This window comes from Pleurodeles waltl, chromosome 8 (genome assembly GCF_031143425.1).
Source record: "Pleurodeles waltl isolate 20211129_DDA chromosome 8, aPleWal1.hap1.20221129, whole genome shotgun sequence".
NCBI lineage: Eukaryota > Metazoa > Chordata > Amphibia > Caudata > Salamandridae > Pleurodeles > Pleurodeles waltl.
In genome coordinates, this window is record NC_090447.1 from 1,037,291,824 (window position 1) to 1,037,304,487 (window position 12,664).

Sequence of the window (12,664 nt, forward strand, 5' to 3'; positions counted from 1 at the left end):
AAACCCCATAGGAGAGTTTAGTCTTCGATACCAAAACAACACTGAACGTAATTAAACAGATTTGGCACAAATCTAGAACTTTACTCATTAAGCGTGCTTTTTTATTTGGTGGTGTAAAGCCATTTGGTAATTGTTGAGCAATCACCATTTAATTAGAGTTGGCATGTAGGGTTAGCACTGCTAAAAAATTTGAAATATCTGGACCCTTGGCCATCGTCATGTCTCCATGACACATAAAAAAAGGCTGGTTCTAATTAACTTTGGGAGAATTCTCTCCTGTCAGTTATTTAAGTACCGGGGAACAAAATAAGTATCTGTGGTACAGAAATGATGGGATTGAGTAGCTTGCGAGACCCCTGTAGTAAACATAAATATTAATAAAAAGTAGTTTTTCAGTGGTGGTACCATTTTATGAACACAGGACTCTGCTAGTCCCACAGTGTGGTAATAAGGTATGCTACATTGTTGCTAGGGGTCTGTGGAAGCTTCATTTGCAGCTACCGAGACAGTGGTATCAGTTCCTGCACTCTGGAACCAACTCCATCAAAGTAAGCTTGCAAGAAAGTACAATATCATGGTAGAAAAGCTTGTGATTTGGCCTTTATAAAGGGTCATGTGCAGCTGGGGTGCTGGAAATTTGTGGAGGGTTTGGAGATGGCAGCGCTAAGGGCCTATGGGTATAGGGCCAGTCCTAAAGACGTTGTGCAGCAGAGGGGTGGATTCATGTTGAGGTGGACTATAATTGATGATATAATTGTTTGGGGGGAGCAATATAAGAACCACAGTAGCTTTGCAGTACTGGTAATGGAGATACTCCAGAAACATTAGCAAAATGAGTTTTTGATTGGGTGCATGGTAGTACCATGGCACCTAATTTTTTATTTAAAATTGTTTTCAGTAGGAACAACGCTGCAATAATATGTATGGGGTGACTCTAACAATAGCCAATGTGTTTATAGAGCGATGTGGGGAAGATTTTGTTCCCTTCTGTTGTACAATACGCTCTATCTCTTCTGTCAAAGCGGATGCTGTTATGGTAGATTGACTCAATGTCATAGTCTATCTCTTCTGTCAAAGCGGATGCTGTTATGGTAGATTGACTCAATGTCATAGTCTTGAGAAATGAGGAAACTTACTTTATTGATATAGTCCTCATCTGGTGCCGTTTTCAGATAATTTTTTGGAATAAACCTTAAAAAACGTCAAAACTCTAAAAAAAAGCAGCACACACTGCATAATGTGTCTTCAAAGTGAGATGCAGATCCCAACGTGTAATAATACATTGAGAAGAACCAATGAGATGTGACTTTAGTGGCAGACGTTAGTACTACGGTATTTTGTACCACAATACCATGAAACCTTAAAATACAAATGTTAGAAATTACCATCTTTTGTGTAGTATCCCACTTTATTTCTTTTCCTTCACTACCCTATTTTTGCTGAATATTTATTTTGGTATTGCATACTTTACTCCTGCCAACTAGTAGTAAAGTGCTTCTGCTCCCCCATCCAAACATGGTCAAGTTGGTACAAATGTAAATGACACATTTAATTTACCTATGGGTCCTTAGTAAATGGTACTACGTGTCACCATGGCCTGTGAATTAAATGCTTCAAGTGTGCTGGCCTAAAGTAACTATAATGTGCACCCCTGCCATGCACAGTGTTGTCAGCAATTATGTAATTTTAGGTGCTGCAGTGATCTTATCAATGATCTCATAGTTTACGTCATGAGTGATGTAATGTGGGAGGTAATTATTAGTGCATGGCAAGTGCATGAGTTATAGTCACATTAGGGCATGAGATATACTTATTTGAGATCTTTGCATTGGCACTTTGGAGTAGCTCAGACTCATGCCAACCAAGGGTCTAGGACCTGGGGAGCACCTCCTTAGCATCAAAAATATGCCTGAGCAGAAACCAGGAGGCTCAGGCAGGTCCTGTAGCAGGTCCAGGCAAGTCCAATTCCAGCAAGTCAGCTGATAAATTTCAGGGAGGCCTCTGGAGCTTATTAGGTACCTGTAGCTCAAACAGGTCAGACAACTGACTCTTCGAGTCACTCAAGTTAGCTTGGACTGAAAGTAAACAGGTCCAGTCTCTCTTCTCAGACAGCAAGGCAGTCCTCAATCAGAAGGGCAGTACTCTGGCAGTAGGACAGTCCTTCTGTCCTGTAGACAAGTCCAGGAGCGTTCGAAGAATGGCTCTGGAAGTACAATATTTATACATGGTTCCAGCCTTTGTGTGTGGGGCAACGCCATGTCTTACTCTAATATCTGGTTCTGGAACCATCTTTCCTTCCCCTGTCAAGGCTCCAAGAGGTCTTCTGTGACAGAATAGGGGCTAAGCATGATAACAGATTCCTTTGTGTGTTCATGAGTCAAAGCCCTTTCAAGTGACCATGGTACAGCCCCTCCCAGTCATCCTGCCGGAAGTCCCAGTCCTGTCTATACCTAAGCCCCCTTTGTGTTAATGACTTGGAGCAATACACAAACTCCGAAAGCACAGGCATTCACAGTCATGTGACCCAAAATACTGACAGAAGGAACACATGGTTAGGACAAGCACTGGTTAGAATTGGTAAAGTGCACAGGTCTCAAGTCAACAAAAATGAATTCAGCAAAATAGGAAGGATGTAGGTAAAACGTTTATAGGACTACCGGATTAGGTTGTCAGTTCTAACACACCTTCTGTGGTTTTTTACAACATAATTATTACATTGTATATTATTTTCATCCGATTTAACTGGTTTCAGGTAATGGAAGAGTGTATTCAGATAAAAACATGAAACAGAGGGTTTGCTTAGGTATTGATAAAAAAAAAAGTTTTGAATAAAGACTCATGCATTAAAATCTCTTTTTCTGAATGAACCATCACAACGACAGAAAAAAAGCCGAGCGAGGCGCCCCGGTTTCTCTTTCACAGTGATCTTTAATGCAGCACAATTCAGAGAAGTGTACGATTTTCTATTTTACAGCGCCCGTTTGATTGGCTGTGGATGTCAATTTCCGCCATCATGCAGGCCAGGATATAATTAAATGCATGCCAATGTACCCCTTTTAGGCGGGAGGTTCCCGATTGTTAAGCCAAAATTGGCTTTGTTTTGTCTTTGAATGAATAGGCAAAATACATTCTACCTATTATTATTTTTTATCTCCAACCGTCCTAGTCTAAAATGTCGGCAAGTATGTCAATATGAAAAATACATGTAATATACTGAATACAATAGTGTTTATTTAAATAGCAAACCCTAAATGGAATTGCTAACATTTTCTAAATTAAACTCTTGCCAAAGTATATATAAAATGAACTTACATTTTATAGACTGTCGTCAGCAGTGGGACCACTATCTTTGTCGCATGTAAAACACGTGAGTACATTGTACTTTATCTTTACAAATAATGACAATTAAGGTGCCTTTTCTGTATGTAAAGCGAAGTTTGTGGTGTACTAGAAAGTCAGAAGAGGTGTTACAGTGAAGAGGCAAAGATATCGTCAAACTGCTTAAATATCTTTACTTTCAATGAATTGATTTATAAAGGCAAGTTATCCCTGGTCCTTTTTGGTTGTTTCCTAGCGTTTTATGGGGTACATGCCAGGGCCCCGCCGGGCTGAAGGCAGCTGTACTTGGGAACGCTAACCAATAGATACAAATATCCTGCCAGTGAAGAGAGGCAGATGAAATCAATTCATCCACCAAGGACGGACGCTTGCTCCAGACACTACTTTTCTGTACAAAACGCGCATTTTTCCACATCAAAGAAGAAAAGTGGCCCCAGAGGAGATAACATTTGTTTTTTGTGTTTTCCGTGTTATAAGCTCTGCATTTCAGATGAGTCGTATGCCATAGGGAATTTGGGAAGCGGCCAGTGAGATCAGCTGGCATAGCGATGTTGGCATTGGAAGAGAACTTCACCCAGCCCCTTCTGCTGCTGAATATTGAAGTTGGCTAGGCCGCCAAAATCACCATACTGTAGTGAGATTTTTTTTGTAGAACAAATCCATATTAAAGCTAGGGAAGTCTGAGCCCAGCATTTGCTGCCTACGCTTGTGAAGATATTTTACCGTGAAACTGAGCATTGTGAGGGGAGGCTGTTCTGTAAACTAATATTCCATCTTCAGGTTTCACAAGCTATCTTCTTGAAATAACAGTATTTGACGGCAATGAATGAAAAATATTTAGAAGACGCCTCGCCGAAATGAAAAATGTGGGCCAGCACATATAAAACAGTAATTCCCTGGTGAACATGAGCAGAACTCAATTGCCACATTGTTTAGTGATCATCGAAGATTAATTAAATGAGGTTAATCAGCATGAAAGTAATAATGTCACTACCTAAAGATTCACTTCAGCCCCTTTTTCATGTGACGATGTGTTTGTGAGTACTCAGCTTTTAACCCTACTGTGTCCTACGGTATCCTCTAAAATGTGCGCCTGATAAAAAAAGAATAAAAAATAAGCAGCAGTTGCAGTGGAGAAAAAATGTGAAAAGTGTGCATATCATACCATTATTCTGAAAGATGCGTGCCTTTTGCTTCACACTGCAAACCTGTATCGAGTATGGGAAAATGTTACATTGGTGGACTTCCCTCTTTCAGGATAAAGGAAAAGATGTATTTTGTCTCTACCTATTGGGTAAACATCTTGCTGACTGAAATATAAACTTCAAAAGTACACATTTATTTCAAAGTTGAAAGTTATTTTTTATATAATTAAGAGGCAGCATTTAACATACAGCAGATAAAGTTGAACTGTTAGATGAAAGAGTGCTTGGATGGATGAATGAGCGCATGATTGAGTCATCAGCGTAAAGAGGGAAATCAGCCCCCTGTTAGCAACAGAACGGCAGCCACCTCCAGCACACTTCCTATAAAGGTGAAAGTGAATGAGACGGTCAGATTCTTCAGAATAGAACTATGGGATTGGAATGTCCCCTGCACGGTGCATGTTCTCCCCAGACCTGACAACTTGACTGCATTCTTCCCACTTTTTACTTTGGCCCAGGTGGCATTCTATCTAGCATGTGTGCAGTGGTTAGGTCTTTACCTTGACATAAGTATGATCCTAGTTCTGTGACCACTACCAGTGATCAACAGAGATGTAAAGAAGCAGTACTGCTAAAGCTATACAGGCCAGGTTCTTTTCCACAGCCAGAAAGGAGATACAGAAGGAGGTCCTGGGTGTGTACCTTCTCTCAGAATAAGCAAGGAACAGGCACATTGAGGAAAACTGGGTGACTGCCTGAAGGACTGTCCCTCCACCAGTGGCAGGACGTGACTGAATTACGTGGACATTAAAACTAGTGACCTGTGAGAGATTCAGCCCTCAATTCTCAAGAGGAGAGCTCTTCACCTGGACCTTGAGCAGTCCTTTAAGTAAACCACACTATTAGGCTAAGCACAGGGGGTGGGAGACCACATAGACCATTATGGAGGGAGCAGGGGAGAGGCAGCAAATAAACTGTAGCCCTGCCTACCTAAGCCCAGGACACTAAAAAGTGTTTTGCCTATATCTGTGTGTAATATTCAGCTTTAACATGCAATAAAGAAATGCTCTTCTTGAAAGGGAAGCACTGGGTTGGATTTGGAGTTATTGCAAGGCTGTGTACTTGTTGATTCCTGAGATGAAACACCCCCACACTACCTTCAAGAGAAGTCTATGCTGAGAAGTCTGTGACTACTTGCCATGGCTACCACAGAGAGTCAAATGCTTATTTGGGTAAACCTGGCCCTCTTTGCAGATCCATAGTAGGACAGACTAGGACCTTACAGGCAAATTACTTCAAACCCTTTAGTGCTGACCCAGTATCCACTGCTTGCCCAGTGGCCACCAAATGGTTTATGACAAAAATAGCAATGTTTGGTGCTCGAGAGGAGCTAGGAAAGCCTTTGAGAGCCTTCTGCTGAATGTCTGCAAAATCACTGGCTATAGGAGAGGTGTCTGGATCAACCAGCATCAAATGCAGTGTCAGGGTCATGGGGATGTCAGCCATATGTAGTGTTAGGTGCACAAACACCTCAATCACAAATACTGTTAGAGATACAGAGACAAATAGTATCAGCTGCTTAGACTTCAGGGATGCAGATAGTATCAGAGTCATAGGAAGGAAGAACACACATAGTGACAACTGCCCCAGGAAGCGGTACTCAAAGACCTAATTGCATTCCAGCATTATCTTCTAGTTCTAAAAGCAGCTCTTCTAGCAACTGAGAATATTCTAAACAGCATTGGATTGTAATTTTTGGGTGAAACAAGATCAGACAGGATCAACACCAAATATACCAATATTACATTCTTGCTTGTTAAGAGAGATCATACAGTATCAGACACTCAAACTTCCAAAATCAAACAGTTAATATGCCAATGAAAAATTGTGATAGGAAAAGCTGTTTCATTCAACTTTGATCACACACTGAATCCGCTGCACAGAGATCAAGAACACACAAGCTGTTGTTTGGCCACAGCTGGCCAAGCATTTTAAAGAACAAAGCTTTTTAGAATTTTGGAACTGTATTTTGGGTCAGTTGAGTCATGTTTGATCTTTTGGGGTTATTTTAAACTAAACTGCTATTTGCATGCAGTCACTCAATTACCTTTCTGCACTGTTTCTTTGGTGACATCAACGCCAACTGCCTCGTCCTGATAGATTGAGGGGGTATCCAATCATGGGCACGTCTGGGAGAAGCCTGCTACAGTTTCACCAGCATTTAATAGAGGCTGCAATTAAAACGTACTGACCTCTGGTAAAATGCTATTTTTTGGCAGCAGTTTCTCCTCATTTTAAAGGATAAAGTTTTTTAGAATTTTAGGATTTTTTTTTGGGTCAGTTTTATTTTGTTTAAACATGTTGGGTTATTTTAAATTAAACTGCTATTTGCACAAACTCACTCTCTTACCTTTCAGCACTTTTTTGTATCAGTGGTATTGATGGCAACTGCCTTTTCCTGGTTGGTGGAAGGGGTGTCCAATCACAGGCAAGCCTGGAAAAATCCTGTTAGAGCTTCACCTGCATTTAATGGAGGCCGCAACACAAAAGGTAAACGGATGCACCTAGATTGCACGCCAGAGGCACGCCAAGTTCGAGCCTCTCTGCACCTGTCTGTGCCTGGATGGCTAGACACCCTGTTTCTCCCCTCTCTCAGAAGAGAAGGCTGTACATGGTGCAGAGTTGGGTGGTTATATGGGGTAGGCCCTGTGGATGATCCATGCATAGCGTGGGTTTGGGTGGTTATAAGCGATTGAGTGCAGGGTTGAATTAAAATCACTTTAAGTTAAAAAAAACATAAAAAATAATGAAAAAAAACAAAGGTTACATGGATGTTATAATTAGGAAATTGTACTGAAGAAACCATAGAAATTCACTTAAAAAACCAAAGGTTGCAGGGATGTTATACTTAGGTTCTGAATTTACTCACACAAAACCATATAAATTCAGCAGTTATAGTTATGGTTATCTCAAGGAACTATAACTCACACCCTAAGGTAACTATAACTCGAATCCTCGGCATGCACTGCTAATTACCTCAGATATTAGGTCACTTATGAAACATTTTATAACATCATTAAAAATATAAATGTAACATAAAAAGTCAAGTTATTAATGAGAAATCTGAGCATGGTGAGGGGCTATATTATTTTAGAGCAAATGAAAAGGTCTAGGTCAGGTATCTTTAAAGTTTTATATAGTGAGAGCGACTTTAGATCCTGCACCACAGCCTAACAAAAGGATTCAGAAAGTGTACATAACGTAAACACTGTGACTAGTGTACCACAAGTTGTGACTCAGTGAGCATTACAGCATTGTTGCATTGTTGAAATAGCTGTTTCACAAAAGGAGAGAGACAACTGAAAAAGAAAGTAAGACAAAGAAAGGATCATATAAAAGAAAATGAAAAATATAGAAAGCAGCAAAGAAAGAGAAATCTAAAATGAAGTAGAAAAATAGAAATGAAGGAGGAAAGAAAAAAACAGCATTAAAAGAAGGCCAAAAGAAATAAAGCAGTCAAAAAGAAGTCAAAAAGAGAAAAAAGAAAATTAAAGAAAAGGAACAAAAAAGCGTGGAAGAAAAAAAACAAAGAAAGCAGCAGAACAAGTGAAAGAAAAGAAAGAAGTGAAAACAAGAAGAAATAACACAATAGAGTGAATAAGGTGTAAGGAGGAAGAAAAGAATACAAAGGATAATAAGAGAAGAAAAAAGGAAAGAAGCAGAAAATGTAAAACAGTGTAGAAACATTGAAATAAGGAATAAAGAGAATAGAGAAATATAAAGGAAAAGAGGAGAAGAAAGAAGAAGTAGAGAAAAAACAACAGCAAGAAAAAGTAGAGAAAAAAGAAGAGTGAGGAGAAAAGAAGGAAGTAAAGAATGGAAGACATAGGAAGAAAGAAAAGGAATACAACATGAAAGAAAGCAAGGAAGAGGGGAGGAAAAGTAAATCAAGATGGACAAAATATAGAAAGAAAAGAAAGAGATAGATCCAAGGAAGGGGACTTGAAAAAGAAAGACAAAAAAAGAAAGAACCAAAAAAAGAAAAAGAAATAAAGACATTTTCAGAAGAAGATATTCTGCACTATGAGCTTCCCAGACCTCAAAGTACAGGGTGCACATTGTTTCAAAGTGCTGACTTTGCATATTCTCAAAGCAGCTAAGAGGCAACGGAGTAGGAGCTACTGAAAGAAAGGTAGCAAGCTATTGGCAGATTGTGATTGACCTGTTACTGACCCCTGATCTAGGTTAATCACAGATGAAGGTAAAAGCCTATTTTTGCATTACTACTGTTTGTTACTGGTTTTGTCACTCTGCACACTGGAGCATTGCTGACCATTGTCCAGTTTATGTGCTGTGAACCTACAAACATGTCAAACTGGTATACACCTAATTGACATATTAAACCCACCTAGAAGTCACAAGTATATGGTACAAGGAGGCAGATTAAAAAAAATGTCACACCAGCCCGATGTGCCACTTTTCTTGAATCCCATTGCCCCCCCCCAACCCCCCCAACAATACCATGGTTGCACTGTATTTCCATTATGGCTCATCATGATTATCATTACCACAACAGCATCAACATTTTTTACGCAGTTGTGGTGCTTTGCTGCACTAGCATAAAAAATGTTGACACTAGTGCAGCAAAGCACAAGGAAGCCCATAGAATATCATGGGTGTGTCACTTTAACGCCTGCCCCGAGCAGGTGTTAAAAATGATGGAAAAAAAGAGACAGTGAAATCTTGTAAATTTCACTGTGCCATATTTTCAGGTCTCCCTGCATGGGAATAACCCCCCTTGCAGACGTTATGCCTGGCACAGGCATAATGGGGTGCAAAGGGCTGAAAAGTGGTGCACTGCATGCATTGTGCCACTTTGTAAATATTGAGCAGTGCAATGGCCACATTGATGCAGCTTTAGAGTCATAAAAATGACGCAAAGGTGGCAATAAGGCAGCGCTAGGGTCTTGTAAATCTGCCCCAAAGTATCCCAATGGCCTCAAGGTTAAATGTTCCTACTTGCTTGGTGATAGAATGTAGTCCTTTTACCGGGGTCAATGCATGTGTGTGGAAGATGACGTCCCCTGCTTTATCTCTGTACTCTTAGGACAAATAACTGGGAAGGCGTGATAATTTCTTTGAGGGAGTTTTTATTTCTTGTTTATGTTGTATTCCAATCTATCCATGTGTCGTCTCTTCTATCCCCCTTTTTTTAGTGGCACAGGAGTATATGGCACTGTAAGTTCTTACATTTCTTCTTCTCTTTTCTTCTTGCTGTAGGTTGACCAATGGTCTCTGCATGCTTCCAGGTACTTCTTTCAGAAAGAAGGCACAACAACTGGTAAGTGGATTTCTGGGGCTTTCCTTTCCATTTAAGTTTAGGAAAAGGGGAGAGAGGAAGGGAGAGTGGAGTAAAGACCCCACTGCAGGACTGGGACTCCCCGAGCTTGTTTGTATCTCTACAGACTCCCGGAACATGTGCTTTCTTCTGAGTATGCTCTTTTGTGCTCACCCATGTGTCTGTTGAGTGAACAGGTTGGGGCAACTCATGCAAAATCCTCACCCATACCACCTGTTACATTACCCGCCCTCCGTCTTCTGCCTCCAACCCGGAACCGCTTGTTTTGGCCTCGTATGTGGTCACATACCTTGTTGAGCCATGTGTCTCCAGGGACATGGCTGGAAGTTGCGTCCTCCCTGTCCTTTCAATGGTTGCTGGTATCCCTTCCTCGGCCACTTCCTGATTCAGCCCTTGAGGCATCCCGATTCAAGAGCTCCCTCAGTTTGAGACACTCCTTCCTCCACTCTGGCTCCCTGATCCTCTTCTTTCTCTTCTTCCGGGTTCCCTCCTCCTTTTTCTCTGTCTCCGCATGACTCAATGTTTTCCCTTGCCAATCGGAGTGCGCTACGTCATCCAACTGAGAGGCTGGACTCGGAACCATTCTGGACATGGTCCCCCCAGGATAACCTTTGTTGTCCTGTAATGTATCCTCCACGTATTCCAAACTCAGCAGACCCAATGTTTTTGGTACCATGGCCTTCCCCTGACCTGGCCATTCAGGCCAGGCAAATGACAGTGTTCTAGACAGAAAGTCAGCAATGACTTTTTCAGATCCTGATATGTGGTAGGTCTGGAAAGAAAAAGGTTGGAGCGATAATAACAAACCTAGTATTTTGTGACTAGTGTCTTTATATTGTGCCATCCAAGTGAGGCGGGCATGGTCTGTTAGAAGGGTAAAGGAATGACTAAGGAGATAATATTCTAATGTTTCCATTGCCCTTTTAATGGCCAAACATTCCTTCTCAATTCTCAAGTAATGTCTTTCTCCGGGTAGCAGCTTTAGACTGATATACACCACTGGATGTAAGTTTCCATCTTCATCAGGATGGGAAAGAATGGCTCCTAACCGATGCGCAGAAGCATCAGTTTGCATAGTAAATGGTTTCTGAAAGTATGGGCATTTTAGGGTTGGGGCAGAACAGAGAAAATACTTCAAAGAATCAAAGCTTTCTTGTTGAGATCTAGTAAGGGTTTTAAAAGTATATGGATTGACTTTTGTAAATAAATTCATCAGAGGGGCAGCCCACGTTGAAAAGTGGGGAATAAACCTCATATAATTCCCCACCAACTCCAGAAAGGACCTAATATCTTGTTTGGTTTGGGGATGTGTAAGCTGGTGGATGGCACCGGTTTTGTCTACTTGTGGTCTTGTTGTGCCTGTTCCAATGACATGTCTTAAGTATTTTATAGAGATTTTGGATAGTATATAATATATATATTTTTATTTTCAATGCACAAGTGATTATTATGTCTGCCTTATTTAATCTTTCCTTATGGTAGAACAACAATGAACTTCTTTCTGGTGAAAAGTGAAATGTGCTCAACTTCACATGGTAGCTAAAGCGTTCACAAAAGTGATCAGTGATCCCATCACCTCCTCAAAGAAGGCCGTCAATTTGTCACAAGTTGGAATGATGATCTCTCCCAATATTGAGGGTTGTAAGCTGGTGTTGATGAATTAGAAAATGTTCTATTACCCGATTTAATATCATCATGCATCTATGGTAAATCATGCCACCGATTTCTGACAGTGTTTTAGTGGTAGCAAATAAGGGTAACGCTTAGGATACAGTCCAACAGGAAATCTGAAATACGGCCCTCTTTGTGTTGTTTCTGTTTTTTGAGAGAGATGGACAATAAAAGGCAACCAATATGTTTTACAACTTCAATTCTTTCCCCAAGAAGAAAGGCACCAAGTACTACAAGCAGATTTTAGATATTGCGTCTGAAGACGGGGAAGATGCCCAATGGCATCCTGATTGCCATGGTAACTCTACTAATTTGATGGAGAGATAATGACATGCCATAGTTTACCTATTCTTGCAGTAGCTTCATTATCACGTCCCAGGCTTTAGCTCACATACGGTTTCTGGTACTAATAATATACCCTGTTCAAGACTAGCTTTGGTAATAGACTTCTACTGTTAAGTCATAGAGAGAAGTACAATAATGTCCTTGAATGTGGAACTATATACAATTATTTTAAACTTGTATGAGGCTACATGGATGGAAGATGTTCTCATGACAGACTTGGGAAAATATTGAACTGTTGCAGTTTAGAGTTGTGTGATCGATTTTTTTTGGATGATGCCCCTTCAACGTAGTGGGGGCTGTCACCTTTGGTGAATCAGAATGCTGAATGAACATTAATATATTGATAACCAGTTGGCCTTGGGACAGATATTCTGATTCTCCGCAACCCTTGCAGATGAAGAACCCCATGTGCTGTACCACTTGGAAAGGTATCTTCCTCTCAAAATTTGCCCCTTGAGATGCCTTATGAAGATTTAGAGACTTTTCTTCCAATCCTCTGCAGGAGTCTCTTGATCGAGCCTCAGTCATGTTGATGCTTTCTCTTTTTACCTATCTTTTTCCCATACTAGTTTGTAGGCTTTTACCCAAGATTGTCTTTTTCCAAATTCTTTTTGCCCTTTTTGTTCTTTCTGTCTTGTGTCGGCATGTGTTGAGCCCCACACATGTATTTCCCTGATTTCGCCAATTATATAGTTTCCCCATGCCCATAAAAATTAGAACTCTGTTGATTTGAATTGACTTATGATTTCTAAACCTGAGCAAAACTTGATTTCTGTATACAAATTTTCCTTTAAATGATGTGTAT